The sequence below is a fragment of the Macrotis lagotis genome, chromosome 2, assembly GCF_037893015.1.
Source record: "Macrotis lagotis isolate mMagLag1 chromosome 2, bilby.v1.9.chrom.fasta, whole genome shotgun sequence".
NCBI classification, from domain to species: Eukaryota; Metazoa; Chordata; class Mammalia; order Peramelemorphia; family Peramelidae; genus Macrotis; species Macrotis lagotis.
In genome coordinates this window covers 142,057,484-142,075,686 of record NC_133659.1, presented here as the reverse complement: position 1 = coordinate 142,075,686, position 18,203 = coordinate 142,057,484, and the positions used below count along the sequence as shown (strand labels likewise).

Here is an 18,203-nt window from a genome sequence, read left to right as displayed (position 1 = left end):
TGACAGAATTTGCTCTGATGGTATTGTGTGGCTAATCCAGTCACTTCTATGCCATGTAGAGCTATTGAAATCATAGTTTAGTTGTTATATAAGCATACTTTATAAAAAATATGAATTTTTAATGTTAATGCCATTTTTGATGACCCTATGGAGGAGTTTAGTGATTATGTTAACTTTTCATTGTTTATAAGACTTTTTAATAGCACACTGTGGAATTTTGCCTGAAATTATAGTCAGGTTAATCTTTCTCTATTTTGAAGAATCCTTAAAGGGAATAGTGTGTAAACCTTGCAAAGTAGACTAGAGGCTGACTCCCTTCCTTTTTTTTTGAAAATCAGGACATAATTGCCTCTCTTCTGTCTTTTCATTCACTTCTCATCCTCCATATTTCTTTGAAAATTCATGAACCATTCAATTCTACTCCATAAATGTTTATTAAACATATACAATTCCAAGTAAATTTGCCATTTCATCCAGTAATCTGGAATGCTTTACATAAAGGGTTTATGATTAGAACTTAATAGGAACAATTTCATGTTCGTATTCCTTCTTCTACATGATCTTGGATTTTAATAGCTTACTTTTTCAAGGCAAATGGGGTTAAGTGGCTTGCCCAAGGACACATAGCTTGTTGATTATTAAGAGTCTGAGCCAGGATTTGAACTTAGGTCCTCCTGATTCCAGGGCCAGTGCTCTATCCATTGCAAAACCCAGCCACCCCTTCAATACCTTATTAATTATGCCAATTCTGTTTTTCTAAATCTATCTGTTGCTCTACTTAGAAGAGTAAACAGAAGCAAAAGAAAGAACTGTATAGTTTTGGTTGTTATAATTGACACCTCTATCCCAATATTTTGTTTTCCTCTTGCTTCCAAAATTTTTGAAATATTTTTGGTCATAATTTTGAATAGTTTCAATTTCTCCTACACTTTGGTTTCTGCCACTATTTTATAGGATTATGTTACTCTTTCATATTTGTTCTCTTGTTTTTGCTCCTTTGGATGATACATTTCTTTTCCAAAGTAAAATCAGTTGATTGATGGAATTTATACCCAGATTATACCTTATACCTTTTGTTTGTGCCCCCTCCCCCTTCTTCCTTAATGGAATTACTTCCATTTGTGTCAACAACATTTTGTTCTTTACATCATCTCATCCCTATTGGATTGGGATTTCACCAATCTTTTACTAAACAAAATTTTTGAAATCTCCATCAGAGTATTCCCTGATTTATCCTCCTCATGTATTATGATCACCAGGATGGAATGGTCACTTTCTCAAAAGTTTTTGCTATTGCTCAGAAATAAAGTCCAGCATATTAGGTGTCATTCTTAAGATTTCTAACTTTTGAAGAACAGAATTATTTCTAAGGCAAGTCAATGATTAGCTAATTTCTCTATTTTTTGCATGGTTCCAGCAGATGAAATTCTCCATTCTATGCCATGGTTGTAATAATTTTCTCCCACTCATCCCCTGTATACTTCTAAGCTCTGTGGTTTGTAATGTATTCTCCACACAATATCTCTTTTGCTCCTTCCTCCACTGAGCTCTATACCAGTCCTGTTCACTATGTGTCTTTATTGAACTTTAAAGGTTTCCTAACATACAATATCCTCTGGTAGGTTTCTTCAAAAAACACCATTCAACTCTCCCTTTTATTCAACCTTTTTTTCTCTTTTATCATTCTTTCATAGTCACATTCTAGATATGAATCCTATCTCATCAAGTATCAATAATATCTTCCAAGTTACATTACTTCAACTACTTTTTCAACCATCCTGTGTGAATAGTTTTATAGACAAATGTAGCCATGTTGGCCATGTTGTATTAGAGTAGTCAGAAATATCTGAATTCAAATTTTTCCTCATATATGAAACGTTAAGCTAAGTCACTTGTTGTTTGGTTTGTAGACTTCAGTTTTCTCATCTGAAAAATGAGTTTAATAGAATCTACCAAAGATTTGTGAGGACCAAATGAGATAATACAGTGTCCTTCTAAAATCTCTTTTGCAGCTTTAAACTTTAATAGCTTTAAAATTCTTAAGCTTTAAGAACTTAAAACTGCAAGAAGACTTTTAGGATACTGCATGTTTATAGTGCATTGCAAATGTTAAAGCATATATTGATGTTATGCCTTTTCATTAGTGGTGTAATTTTTACCCTTCTAGGATTATGAGAATTTAGCCGATTCTTTAGTCATGGAATGCAACAATACTAATGGATGAGTAAGAATAATTTAATGATATTCAATAGGCAAGTGATGCATAGCAGGATATGACTATCCAATCAGGTATGAAATTAGCTGTTGCTTACCTTGGCTCTACCTTCCTGAGAGGCAAAATTCTAAGTCATGGCTATGGAGAGTACTGGAATGTGTTTTTCTAAGTATAAGAATTGTGAATTTACACAAAATTTTCAGAAGTGTTTGCTGTGACAACTGGAAGGTGAGCTAATTGGTTGCAAGAATATTGATCAATATTAAAGGAAATGGTTTCTAAAAATTAGTCCAGAAGTTATATTCAGGATAACAAAAGTGAAATTTTAGCCATGCCACATTAAACATACTAAAGACGTTCATTTTAAAAATTATGCATGCAAGAACTTCATAATATGTGATTGTTTTATAACCTCTTCTAGTGCTTTACTTGGATACAGTCTTCTGTGTATTATTGATCCACTCTACTGATGTTTTAAATTTTTTGGTCATAGCTGTTACTCTGTGTGATAGATATCTAGTCTTTTTTCACTTTTCCTTCTTAATTTTCTATTTTAAAAATTTATTAGATTGCAGAGGCCAAGTATACTGGTGTTCCTAGATTCCCTCCATCCTCCTTCCTTCCCTTCTTCCTTCCCTCCTTCCTTCCTTCCCTCCCTCCCTCCCCTTCCTTCCTTCCTTCCTCCCTCCCTCCCTCCCTCCCTCCCTCCCTCCCTCCCTTCCTTCCTTCCTTCCTTCCTTCCTTCCTTCCTTCCTTCCTTCCTTCCTTCCTTCCTTCCTTCCTTCCTTCCTTCCTCCCTGCCTCCCTCCCTACCTCCCTCCCTACCTCCCTTATTTTTTTCCCTCCCTCACTTCTTCCTTCTGCCTCTAGGGAATTCTACCACTGCCATGTTAACTGGAAAACTATTTTTTTGTTTATAATAATAATAAATAAATAATTATATATTAAGGATATTTCATTACCACAGTGGAGAATGTGATCTTTTAAGTAAGTTCATTTTATTCTTTATTTCCCTCAGAAGTAACTTCCCTCAGATTACATCATCTGTTGGGGTTATCTACATTCAACTTGATGGTGTTACTAGTCTGCTATGACAGGAGTATCTCTTTCTGTTCTGTCTGTCCCTCAGTGTGTGTTTGTGTGTGTGTGTGTGTGTGTGTGTGTGTGTGTGTGTGTCTGTCGGTCGGTCTATCTGTCTGTCTGTCGATCTGTCAGTCTGTCTGTCTCTCTCTTTCCATCTCTGCTTCCCATAAATGAATACATACATAATAAATTGAAACTTGAAATTGCTTTTTTCAACTACAAAAATTAAACATTTACCGAAGAATTTTTAATTATATCCTTAGTATTTATGAGAACTTGAAAAGCTATCCAGGAAAGTTAAAACTTTTTCTGTCCCTAGATTCTCTCCAAATTTCTTTGAATTTAGAGCTACATTTTCTTTGAGGTTCATACTTTGTGCCACTAGGTGATGCTTTTCTCTGTCAATAAATTTTCAAGGGTGAGTAGAGGAAGAGAAAAGGAATAAGCATTAAAATGCTGATGATAATTGTAACACATTCAGTTTTTTGGTTTATATGTAAAAAAAGAAAACCCTTTTCTCAAAATAGTTTTCTGCAGTAGATCACCTAAGTTTTACTATCTCCATTTTATAGATGAAAAAAGCAAGGTTTAGAGAATAAGGAAATTGTCCATTGTTACACAACTAATAACTTGTACAGTGAGAATTTGGACTATGGTTTTTTCATTCCACGTGTATAACTTTTAGCAAATTATCACATTGCATTCAGACTAGCCAAATTGAAATTTGTGAAAATTGTCTTACAATCCATAATGGAATTATAAACTTCTGAGAAGATAGAATGAATAGGAAGGAGGCAAGGAAGGAGGGATAGAGGCAAGGAAGGAGGGATGGAAGGAAGGAGGAGGGAGGGAATCTAGGAACAACAGTATACTTGGACTTGGAATCTAATAAGATTTTAAAATAGAAAACAAAGCAAAACATATTTGCACTCCTATAATATAAAACTTATTTGTAAAATCCTATGTTTTTTATATTACAACTCATTTATATACTTAATTATTTTTAATAAGCAATTTTTATTTTATTCATTTCTATGGCCATGAACCACTTATCCAGTCCCCCTCTTTATCATTTTCAGTCTCAGAGATATTCCTTCTGTTTTATTCTTAATAACCTTCAAACTCAGTAAATGTTTCCTAACTCTTTTGAAACATTTGCATTTATCAGTTATACTTGTTGCCTTTTGCCCTCTGCATGACTTAAAACTTGTTCCTTTGCACTGTTTCTTTTCGCCAAAGGACCAGAAAATAACCTTTGGAACAAAAACACATTATTGAGCTTTTAACATGGCAATGATATTGTATGACCATGTTTACCCTGGCAGATAGTACATCAGTTTGAATTAGGAGAGTCAAAATGTACTTTAAAAACTTAAAGAATAATGAAGATTAGCAAACTTTGGGTAATATGCCAGTTTTAAGAGATTTTTGTATGTTAGGTTTTAAAAAAAATTCTCTGTGCTTATTTTTCCTGGGTTATTGAATTGAATCTTTCATCACTTTTAAAAACCAAAACCTGGTGGGAACTGAGGTCATGTGCCATGGGGAAGGGTGGAAAGCTTAATAAATAAATGGAAAAATAATAATGTAACATTGTTGTTACTTGATTTTAAAAAAATTTTAATTTATTTACTTATTTCAGATTACTTGTAGAATTTTTTAGCAATCATTTTTTAAAGATTGTGAGTTCCAAAATTTCTCCTTCCCTCTTCCCTTTTTGAGAAGAAATTTGATTCCATTTAAACATGTGAGATCATGCAAAATATATTTAAATATTAGCCTTGTTGCAAAAGAAAAAATAACAAAACAAAAATAAAGTGTTTTTTTAAAGTATGCTACAATATGCGTTAAGTGTTCATCCGTCCTCTCTTTGGAGGTGGATACGATTTTTAACATGAGTCTGAAAATTCCTTGGATCATTGTATTGTTCAGAGTAACTAATTCTTTGGCCATTGATTATCATTTCAATAGTATTTTTATTGTGCACAGTGTTCTCCTGGCTCTACTCCTACACTGTATTTTAGTTTATGCAAGTCTTCCAGGTTTTCTTAGACCATCCTCTCACTTGGCTCAATATTTCTTTTAGTGCAGTGGTATTTCATCACGCTCATATATGGCAACTTGTTCAGTCATTCCCTAATTTATGTGTATCTTCTCAATTTCCAATTCCTTTCCTCCAGAAAAAAAGAACCTCTGTTATAAATATTTTTGTAAAGCTGGGTTCTTTTCCCTTTTGTATACTCTCTTTGCTATTGAGATCTAATCAGTACCATCAACAGCACTTATGAGAGAAAGAAATTAGAAACAGTTGAAGGGCACTTTCAAGGGAATCCTGGGGGAGAGAAGTCTATTTTCCATAGAATTGATATTCAAAACAAAAGATTGCCACAATAGTTTATCAGCTGTAGTATGGAGAAACTGAATTATTAGTTCAAAAAGAAGTTCACCAGTAAGAGCAAAGGAATTATGGACCAAATTTGGTTAGCCTTATTTAGAAAGAAAATGTGTGTCTAGATGCAATGTTCACAAACCAGGCTAAGTTAGCACAAGAAATCTTCTACAATTCAGATAGCAGGATATGTTAAATATCACTCAAACTCAGTCTTTGCCACAAGCATGCCATTAATGGCAACCCTTGAATCTCTGATTTTGACAATATCTGCCCATAAGAAAATGTCTCTGAAAGAAAGGATTCTACACTGGGTTATTTATAGTGAATGCACTATGAGAGGACAAGGAGACAGGAATATTGATACCGGGAATTGTCCATATATAATCATTTAACCATGGACATAATAATGAAAAATGATAGGATACTGAAACAGCTGTGCAGTCAAAGGCAGACAGATCTGAAGAAACACTGAACATTGCCTGAAGCATGACCTCATATGGTACAGTCTAATTGGTATCTGGGAAAGAAGCAATACCAGCTGTTATGTAAGTTTAGCATAAAGTTATAAGAAATAGAACTATTCTTTTTGAATAAAAACTTTGAAACTAATGTGAGTTAGAAACTGAAAAAGCCCCTTCAATTTCAAATATGTATAAAAATAATTATTTTTTTCTTTTACTGAACTTTTCAGATGATTCCTCATATATACCTCACATGTTTACATTTACAGCCAACACACATACACACACACACACACACACACACATATATATATATATATATGTATATTGCAAATGTGAGTCACTTCCAGTAATATTATGTGAGAATTTAAATTTTTATTTAGTTGTTTCAGGTGTGCCTGATTCCATAACCTGATTCCATAAACCCTACATTAATGGGGCTTTCCTAGTTAAGTCATTCAAGTAGTTTGCCATTTCATTTTCCAGCTCATTATACAGATGAGGAAACTTAGGCAAAGAAGGGTAATTGACAAGAGGTCAGATTTGAACTCTGGAAGAAGAGTTTTTCTGATTTTAAACCTTGCACTCTGTTTATACTCCAGTAGAAGAACTGATATAACTGAAATCATATGCAACAATTTAATACAGTAGGTCAGTGAAATAAATGAATTTTTTGTGTATAATTCTGTTGTATATCTTGAATTTTTTGCTATATTTTTTGCTGATTTCTATAATGTACCTTATTCATTGTATTTTTAAATTCAATTTATTTCCATTTCCAAATACTTTCCCTCTTTCCACCAGTCTCTTACCTATTAAGAAGACCTATTAAGAAATAGAAAGCATATTATAAATATCAAATCATGCAAAATGAATTTACTTAAAAAAATCAAGAAAAGAAAGTGAAAAAACATGCTGGTCTCTACAGTCCTCTAGTTCTCCATCTAAAGGTGTATAACATTTTCATCATTAGTGCTAGGAATTCTAATAGGTCATTTTATTAATCAAGTATAAAGACTTTCACAATTCGTTACCTTCACAACGTTGTTATTACTGTGTAAATTATTCTATTGGTTTTACTTACTTTATTTTGATTTAGTTTGAAAAAGCCAGAATATATTCCCTTTGTCATTACTTGCAGCATAAAATAGTATTCTTTCACATTTATATTTCTTAATATGTTCAGCCATTCCCCATTTCTTTTTTTTTATTTAAGGCAATGGGGTTAAATGACTTGCCCAAGGTCACACAGTTAGGCAATTATTAACTGTCTGAGGTCAGATTTGAACTCAGGTACTCCTGAGTCCAGGGCCAGTACTCTATCTACTGAACCACCTAACTTCCTCCATTCCCCAATTCTTTGAAACCCCAAAATGTGCTGCTATATTTTTGGGAGGTAAACTTGAATATTTTTCTTCCTTCTTTAATCTTCTTGGTATACTAGGAGTAGTAGCAATACCCCTGCGTCAAACATGTGCATAATTTGACTTGACATAGTTTTACATTTCTTTCTAAAATAGTTGGGCTGCTACACAGCTTCACCAACCATGCATTATTGTGACTGTTTCTCTATATTTCTAAGCATTAGAAATTTTCCTTCTTTTTCATCTTCATTAATTCCATGGAAGTTAAATTTGCCTCAAAAGTCTTGAATTTGTATGTTTATAATGTTTAGGGATTTAGAGCACTTTTGACATGATGGTTTGATTGTTTTGATTTTTTCTTTCTGAACACAATTTATTATTATTATTATTATTATTATTATTTTGACCATTTATTTGGGGCAGAAGAATGACTTATAAATTTGGTTTAGTTCACTTTATATTTTAGAAATGACATTTTTATAAAAAATTTATTGCTGCAAAGAGTTATTTCCAGATGACTTTTGGGATGGAGCTGAGATGGCAGCAAATCTAACATACCTCCAGAACTTTTCCCTACACAACTTTAAATAAAACCTCTTCACAGATCTTAAAGTTATAGATACCACCAATAAAGAATGAAACAGGTTTCTGATTCAAGATATCATGAAGGATTTTCACCAAAAGTATGTCTCTTTGGGAGAGAAGGGGAAATATAGTACAGTGTGATAGGAGAGTGGGAAAGTCAGTGGGAGAATCTTAACCACAGGCCCTGCTCAAGGCCCAGCTTCCCAAATTCATTTGATAGACCTACAGAGAGGATCCCTATGCCAGATAAAGTCAGACTCCAGGAAATGCTAGGGCAAAAGATAGGTTTGGATGGGGAACAAACCACTACATAGGCAAAGCCTGGAAATAAGTGGGGAAACAGCTTTACATGGGCAACACCTAGGCTGCACAGGTAACACTTTGACAAGCAATGAGCCAGGGGCTTGATCCCAGGTCCAGGACAAAAGTTTGAGACTATACTATCTGTAACCTAAGAGCAGAACTCAACTATCAAAATGTGTTTAAAAAAAAAAAGAAAAGAAAAAGAGCACCAATACAACCAAGATTAAGTAAGTTTGGAAATAATTTTTACAGCTAGTTTTTCTGGCAAAAGACTCATTTCTAAAATATAAAGAGAACCGAGTCAAATTTATAAGAATACTAACCATACCCTAATTAATATGAAAAGGCAATTTACAGAAGAAAAAAGTTAAAGCTATCTATAGTAATATGGAAAAAATATTCTAAATCATTATTGATTACAAAAATGTAAATTAAAACAACTCTGAGATACCATCTCATACCTATCAGATTGACCAAAATGGCTACAAAGGAAAATGATAAATGTTGGGGAGCATTTGGGAAAACTGGAACAGTGATGAATTTTTGGTGTAGTTTTGAACTAATCCAGCCTTTCTGGAGAGCAATTTGGAATTACAGCCAAAGGGCAATAACACTGCATATATATATATATATATATATATATATATATATATATATATATATATATATAATATATATATATATATGTATGTATATATATATATATATATACATATATATATGTCCTTTGATCTAGTAACATGACTAATAGATCTATGTCTCAAAGTCTCAAAGAGGTCTTGAAAAAAGGATATAAAACCCCAAAGTAAACAAATATTTCTAGCAGTTCTTTTTGTATTGGAAAAGAATTGGAATTGAAGGGTTGCCCTCAATCAGGGAATGGTTGAACAAACTGTGATATATGAATATCGTAGAACACCATTGTTCTACAAGAAATCATGGGGGATAGGACTTCATAATAGTCTGCAAAGATTTGCAGGAATTGATGCTGAGTGAAGTGAGCAGAACCAGAAGAACATTATACATACCAACAGCAACATTGGGTGATGATCAAGTAGGTTGCACTTCTTTTCTTAATCAGTACAATAATCAGGCAATTCTAAAAGACATGATGGAACACACCATTCATATTCAGAAAAAGATCTGTGGAGTTTAAATGCAACCAAAACTTTCCATCTTCAATTTTTAAAAGTTGTCTTATGTATTATATTTTTCTCTATTGTTTGTTCTCCATTTTGATATGATTCTTTGCTCACAATATAACTAACATGGATCTATGTTTAGCATTATATATGTAGGGCCTATGTTGGATTGCTTTCTGTCAGGGGGGAGGTGTATGGAAGGAGACTGAGAGAGAAAAGATACTATAAAACAGTATCTTACAGAAAAGTGATTGTTGAAAGTTACCATTTCATGTTAGTAAACATGCAAACAACCAAATAAATAAATTAAAAAACAACTAAAACCAAGAAGCACTAACCACAGAAAGTTGTTCTGATAGCAACGATACAAATGAAATCTCTTGCCTACATGTGAAGTCTCAAAGGAAGTTATGAATTGACCTCAAATCCAAAACCTCATGGAAGAGCTTTAAAAGTATTTTAATAACCAAAGAAGAGAGGAAGAAGTAAAAAGGAAAAAAGAAATGAAAGTCATACAGGAGAATTATGAAAAATTTACTGAAATCAACTCCTTTAAAAGCAAAAATGAACAACTGGAAAAAGTGCAACTCATCAAAAAAAATTGCACAACTGGAAAAGGAATGAAATTTAACACAAAGTAAAATTAAACAAATGGAAAAGGAAACACAAAAGTGAATTGAACAAAATAAAACCCTAAAAAATTAGAATTGGACAAATGGAACCTAATAACTTTTTGAGAAACCAAGATTTCATCAAATAAACCAAAAGGCTGAAATAAATAGTTGACAATGAAAGCAAACAACATGGTAAATAGATCCAGCAGATATAATTTATGAATTACTGTCCTACTTGAAATCCTCAATCAAAAAAAAAAAGAACCTGGAAAATATCTTTCAGGAAATTATTATGGAAAACTGCCCTAATGTCTGAATACAAGAAGACAAAACAGACCTTGAAAGAATCCACAGAACACCTCCAAAAGGTAAATCCCAGAATTCTCAGCTATAAGTATTCCAAAAAAGTCAATTTAAATACCAAGGAACAATAATCAGAATACATAAGACTTAACAACTTCAACATTAAAGAATTGGAAGGCCTGGAATATAATATTCTGCTGGGAAAAGGACCTTCAGATTCCAAGTAAGAATTAACTTCCCTGCAAAGATCAGCATATATTCTCAGGGGGAAAAATGGATTTTCAATGAAATAAAGAACTTTCAAAACTTTTTTTTTTGATAAAAAGACCAGAACTGAACAGAATATTTGATCTTCAAATAAACACAAGAGTTGCATAAAAAAATGGAAAGGGGAAAAATCACTAGTCAAGAACATTAAGCTGTATACATCCCATACATCCCTAAAGGGAAGACAATATATGTAACTCTTGAGAGTTGTATTTCTCTTAGGGTCTTTAAAAGAAGCATACTTAAGCATAGGGTGTAGATATAGGATGAGTTTTTGAAATTTTTGAGCCTTTAACCAATACCTTAGCTATTGAAGGTGTAATATAGTTGGAGGGATTATACTTAGAAGATTTGCATATAAATGAATCATGAAACATTGTTGATTTTGAGAATTTTCTATTGGGACAGAGGGAGAGAGAATACTTAGAGGGTCTGTACATATTTAAATCATGAAGTGATCTTCCTTACTAGGTATTTTAGTTTAGAAAGGCTGTAGCACAATATGGACAAGAGGGAAAGAATATAATTTGATATTGTTTATGATTCTTGATAAATTTATTTCTAATGGGATAAAATTGGGGTGTGTACTTAGTTACTATGTTACTTATCAATTAATCAAATCAGTGAATCAAACCTTGAGAAATGTACTTCCATTAGGACAGATAAAAGGAATATATTATGACAGAGGGGTTGTTTGGAGAAGACAGGGTTAAAAGAATAAAAACATGAAAAGAAGGCTTATACTAGGAGAAGTCTAAGCATTAGAGCATAAATGCCATCAGGTGAAGAGGGACAAAGACCTAATATAGTACAGGAATAGAAGGGAGGGTGTGGTGTGAACCCTGAGTAAATCCTACTCTCAACAGATTTGGCTTAAGGAGGGAATAACATACAACCCCAAGTGAGTTTAAAAATCTATCTTATACTATAAGAATGTGGCAGGGGAGGGAAAGAATGGGGAAGAGGGAACTGATAAAAGTAAAGTAAAAGTGAAGTTAAAGTTAAAATTAAAAAGATAAGTTAATCATTAAAGAGAGCAAAACATTGGTGAGAAAGGATCACAGGAAAGGAAAAAGAAAAGTATAAGTGGGCAAAGATAGAATGGAGGGACATAAAGATGTGAACGGGATGAGCTGTCCTATAAAATGAAAGAACAAGAATCAAATTTGAAACAGATACATGTCCAATTCATTGTTTTCCTTTTTCTCTGCTTTATTCATATAAGCATTTAGAGATATTAAATTTCCCTAAAACTACTTTTTGCTACAACCCATAAATTTTGGTTTGATATCTCATTGTTTTCATTTTCTTGGATGAAATTTTTTATTATTCCTAAGATTTGTTGTTGGATCCACACATTCTTTAAAATTAAATCATTTCATTTCCAATTTTTGGCTTATCATTTGGTTTATCTTTCTAACCCTTTATTGCATGTAATTTTTACTGTATCATGATCTGAAAAGCATGCATTTAATATATCTGCCTTTCTGCATTTGACTGTAAGATTTTTATGCCCTAGGACATAGTCATTTTAGTATACATGCAGAGGAAAAAGGTTTATTCATTTCTATCCACATTCAGTTTTTCTCTTAAGGTCTTAAGGTCTATCATATCATTTTCTAAAACTCTATTTACCTTCTTAACTGCCTTCTTGTTTATTTTGTGGTTAGATTTAATTATGAGAGAGTCCCCCACTATTATACTTCTGCTTTTTTGTCTCCTGTAATTCATTTTGCTTTTGTTCTATGAATTTTGAAGCTGCACCATTTGGTGCTTATATGTTTAATGATGATATTACTTCTTTTCCTATGGTGACTTTTAAGAAGATGTAGTTTCCTTCTTTATCCCATTTAATGAGATCTATTTGGGTTTTTTGCTTGGTCTGTGATCAGGTTTTCTAGCCCTGATGGCCATCTCCAAATGTACTGATTCATTTCTGGCCACTGGACCCAGCTGGCTCTGGAGGAGAAAGTGAGGCTGGTGTTATAGCAAAGTCCCGCCCCCCTTCAAAACCAATTCATGTACCTGTCATGGCATCACATCCCTGTTGTTATGGTCCTCTTTTAGAATGAAAGACAATCATCATGTGCTATTTATCATTTTAATTAATTTGGTTGCTTAATTATTGTTATTTCTTGTTCTCTTTTTTACTAATTCACATGTTGGGAATTCTTTTTTAAATTTTTTAATCTGGTAATTTTATTTTCTACTTTATGATTTATATGTTTTATTTTTAAACTACTTTTTATTAAATCAGTACTTTTTCTGATTTTATAATCTTTGCTTTTCAAGATTTTAATTTTGGTATTTAATTGGTTGGTTTACTAGTATTTTTGTTGCATTTTGAGCTAATTGATTTGCTATTTCTTTTTTGCTGTTAAAACGTTTTAAAAATATAAATTTTTTCTTACCTATTCCATTAGTGGTCACCCCCCCCAATTTCATGTGTTGCTATCATTGACTTTAATAAAATTATCATTTCTTTGATTTATTATTTGGTCCACTAATTTTTCATATTAAAGTAATCTCTAGATAATTTAAATTTATTTTTTCAATGACCCTTACTTATAATTTTATCATATCATTATCATTGCTTCAAAAGAACCAGAAAAATAATTTATACTGAAATATCAATATCCTACATTTGAATAATTTTTAAAACATTTTAAACAGATGAATTGAATGAGCAGGACCAGAAAAATTAATGCCATAGCTTCACTGAAGAGACAAATAACTTTGAAAGTTACGTGAACTAAAATCAATACAGGGGGATCATTTATGTCTCCTATGAAGAGTGATGGAGACATGCCATCCATTTCCTGGCAGACTCTGATGGATTTAGGGTATGGAATGATATATACCTACTTTTATACAAAGTCAGTGAGGGAATTAGTTTATTTTGGCTATGTATATTTGTTACAAGGAATCTGTTTTTCTTATCTTAATTGGTATAAGGCAACAAATTTTTTTTTAAAAACTTCAAAAATAAAAGTGGGAAAATTGCTACAGATATGTAATAGTGCAATGTCATTTTAGACAAGGGTATTGTTAGATCAGCTTAATTGGTTTACTTTGTTACATGAGAATTCTTGTGAAGGGAAGTAATGTATAAATGCTTGTTATATAAAAACAAAATCTGTCCTTAAATAAGCACAAATTTTACATCAATTTTATCCTAATTGTATGAAATAAATTTTCCAGTTACTTCCTGAACTATATATAATCTTTTTGCTGTAGTGTGTCCCTCTGATACATCAATCTTGGATCCCTAATAAAAAAAAGAGTATTAGTTTTTCAAAACTTATTTATCCTGAACCCACAATGGCTTCATTTACCTTCTTTCCAGAGTGCCCAAACATATTTCATAATCTGTAAATCTAGAGTAAGTCTTAGATCCCTTCCATGTGTAGCATGTCATGATATTAGTTTAATATTATGCCTGGAATTTTTATTTAGATTGAACTAGATAATTAGTCTGCTATTTATAAAACTTACTTCCTTGTTTTTTTTTATTTTTCAAAATGAGGATCATTTTTGCTGCTATGGAAATCTACTAATATCCTGCAATTCCTCAAAGATCATCAATAATGATTCTGCAGTCATATATTCAGAATCCAGGTATAGTTATATGAATTAATTTTTTAAAATATCTATTATCTTCTGTTTCAATACACTCCTATTTTTGTTTCCTCTACTTAGTCTAGGAGAAAGGGAATGAGCATTTATTAAATACCAACTAAATGGTAGTTGCTATACTTAGTACTTTATAAATATTATTTAATTTGATCCTTTGTCTGAATATCTTTTTGGTTGATAGAGAAAGCCAAAAGAAAAAAGAATTTAAGTAATTTTGCTCTCTACCAATCAAGGTCATTCAGCTCTGAAAAATATGTGCCAAACATCTGGTCTATATTTTATTTGCTCTTTTTACCTTGACATTGCTAAACAAAGACACAAACAAAAGCTATTTTTTCCCATATTGTTTTCCTTGGCATTAGTCTATATTTTCAGCTCCTTCTAGGTATAGACTTCCTGATATTGTACTCATAGGAGCACATTGTTTTTTCTTTGCTTGTGCTCAGGTGTTCTTCTCTCCATCTTTATGTCATTTTAAAATATGGACAGATGAGAACTCTGGACAGATGTTAACCGCTTTTTCTTCCTTAAATGTTTCATTTTCAATTTAAACTTCCCCAATTCCTTTTGTGCTTCTACATTTTGAAAGTCTCAGATCATAAGATATTGCCATTTAATTTTATCAATTTAGTAATCAAAATATTTTTACACACTGATGATTTCTGGAGATATAAAAAATGTTAAGAGGCAAAATGTAAGTATAAATAGTCAGTCAAAAAACAATTTTAAAATGCTTAATCTGTGTTCCAGATATCCAAGATATATGTACTGAGTAGAAGAGGTAATTTTAGCTGGGGGATTCAGAAAAAAGGCTTTCTTTAGTAGGTAGGATTTGTCAGTGAAGCTGAAAGGTAGAGATGAGAAGAGTGAGCATACCATGCCTAGATGATAGTGCAAAGGCATGCAGAATATTATAAAAGTTAAATGCATCATAGGGAGATGATGTGATTTCTTCCATATCCCATAGCTGGCAAATGATAATAAAATGACCAGAACACAGATATCTCACTTCTCACCCTGTTTTTGTTTTTGTTTGTTTGTTTGTGTTTTTGTTTTTGCAAGGCAAAGAGGTTAAGTGACTTGCCCAAGGTCACACGGTTAGGTAATCATTAAATGTCTGAGGCCAGATTTGAACTCAGTTCTTCCTGACTCCAGGGCTGGTACTCTATTCACTGCACCACTTAGCTTCCTCCCCAAACTGTTTCCATAATACTGGACTGCCTCTGCCTAGCCAGTAGTAAAGAGTTTAGAAAGAGGAGAATCAACTAAGTAGGGAAAGAAGAAAGTGAGAACAAACATTGAAACATCCTTGCACTCATATGTGTGTGTATGTGTATACATACATACATGCATAATATGATAAATAAGCAGCAATCAACAGAGAGAAGTCATTAAATAATAAGGGTGATTGAGGAAAAAAATTTTCTCAAAGTAGGTTTTTTATCTTGCAGTAGATATGGTGACCAAGCAGCAGACTATTGATGGCCTGCACTAGGGTGATGACAGTGTTTGATGAGAGAAAAGAGCATATATGATAGTTGTTTTAAAAGCAAAATCACAGGCTTTGGCAACAGATTAGATTATAACTAGTGAGAAAGACTGAATGATTTAAAATGTGATCTGGGTGATTGGGACAATGGTGGTAGCCTCAGCAGTATTAAAGAAGTTAGTAAGAGGAGATGATGAGGTTGAGGGTGAAGATAATGAGTTCAATTTTGGATATACAAAGTTTAACATAATTAAAGTATATCCAGTTCAGGATATCACACTGGGATTTGGAGAGACTGGAGAGAAACTGTGGGTTGGGGTTGGATAAGTAGACTTGAAAATCATCAGCATAAAGTTGATAGCTATACCCATGAAATCTGATGAGATCATAAAGTGAAATAAAATAGAGGAATAAAGGATGCAGGATAGAAAACTGAAATGCTCATGGTTACAGGCTGTGATCTAGACAAAGATCTAGCAAAAGCATAAAAGGAATATTCAGGTGGGTAAGAAGAGAATAAGTAAAGTGTAGTTTCATGAAAACCTGAAGAAGACAGTATCAAGGAGACTAGGGTAATAGAAAGTTTTTAAAAGCAGAAGAGAGTACAAGAAAGATGAGGACTGGGAAAAGAAAATTGGTAATTAAGAGACTATACATAACTATGGAGCAAAGTTTCATAATGTTTTTATCTTCAACATGTGAGGTTCCATATAGCAGGAGTTATATTAAGTTTAAATTTTAGAACCAATTAGTTTCATCATTTTATTCATTAATTTTATTGAAAATATCACACTGCTTCATAAAATTAGGAAGGCTTAGGGATTGACTGTTAAATTGAAAATCTACTTTATCTAGTTTTTAACAGTAGAGCATAGATACTCTTAGTTTAAGAAATTATTTAGACTACTTCTACTCACAATTATTTGAATATTGAGCTCATAAACTATAATGATAATTAAAGGTTCCCTCCCCGCAGTGGTATTAGAGAAAAGAGGAAATGAAGTTAGCACTTGACCATCTGTAACCGTCTTAACCCTAGCTTTACAGAGAGTATGGTATTGCAAACAGAGTTCAGTCCTAGAAATAGAGTTCAGAAGCCTTTGAAACATCCTGATTTTGTTAATTGTAGATAGATAAACCGTCATTGACAGAAGGAGATTCCTGACTGAGATCACCTCTGCCCATGAAATCAAAGGTTCAGACAATGTTTTTTAGTTAGCATTTCTTTTCTTATAGTAGTGTTATGAAATTTTGCATGCTTTTTAGGATATATAAAAAAGTATATTTTCTGAGCAATATGGAATTATTTGAAACAAAATTTCCTACATTCCATACTTTCCCTCAATTTTTTTGTAACAAAAATCTTCAAGATCTGATTTATGTTTCTTATGAATCAGATAAGTAAGTAAAATATAAAACAGCAAACAAAACAAAACAGAAAACAATTTGGATCATATAACACAACTAGAGACAGTTAACTTGCATAAAAATTGAATAATTATATTCACTTTTATACCTATGTATACCTATAATATGGAAAGTCATAACTATATTGTGACAATACATTCTTGTCCTGAAAGTATGTTCTGAACATTGAAACTAATAATTGCAGTTTTCATGCTATCCTGAATTTAATGTCTGAAGTATTCTGTATTATTCACATCTCTCATGGTTTCTGGTTATGCATGCATCTATCTACCTACCCTCATTCTTTCTTCCAAGTTTTATTCTACATCATCAATTGGCTATTTCCAACTAGATGTCATACAGACATCTATAATTCAATGTGTTCAAAGCAGTCCTTTTCCCCCAGCATGCATTCTTCTTCCAAACATCTTTATTGTCAGTAACACCACTATTCTTTCAATCATGCAAGTTTACAATTTAAAAGTGATCCTTGACTCCTTTGCTCTTCTCCTCATTGCATTCTATCAGTTATCAATACTCAATGATAATGCTTCTAATGTTACAACTATTATTTCCATTCACATGGTCAACATTCTAGTGTAGACCCTCATCACCTCTTACTTGGACACTGTGATAGTTTCTTAATTGTTTTCATTGCCTCAGTTTCTTCACTCTCCAATCAATTGTCCATAAAGTTACTAAAGTGATATCTTAGAATATTTCTAATCCAGTCTCCTTTTACTTCAAAGATTTCATGAATTTCCTATGACCTTTAGGATAAAACACAAATTTCTCCTCCTGGTATATAAAGCCTTTTTCTTTATCCATCTTATCTTCATAGGCTCATTATATTTTATTCTAATTCATATTTTATCACTCAGTCATGAATGATGCAAATTTTTATTACTTGTACAAGAAATTTCACCTCCCATCTTTGATACA

The 18,203-nt window shown here is 32.4% G+C and overlaps 1 protein-coding gene across 8 annotated transcripts in view; it reads left to right on the top strand.

Moving 5' to 3' along the window:
- Positions 1-18,203, top strand: part of CHRM3 (cholinergic receptor muscarinic 3) — a 658,611-nt gene that overhangs the window by 26,713 nt on the left and 613,695 nt on the right. The window contains exons 1-2 of one of the 8 annotated variants that reach the window (XM_074222925.1): positions 12,979-13,572; positions 14,256-14,347. The exons of 6 other annotated variants lie outside the window; for them this stretch is intronic. The gene's annotated coding sequence lies outside the window, so the exon portion shown is untranslated. Of the gene's footprint in view, positions 1-12,978; positions 13,573-14,255; positions 14,348-18,203 lie in introns of those variants that run through there. One more of the 8 variants, XM_074222926.1, reaches the window with a different exon arrangement.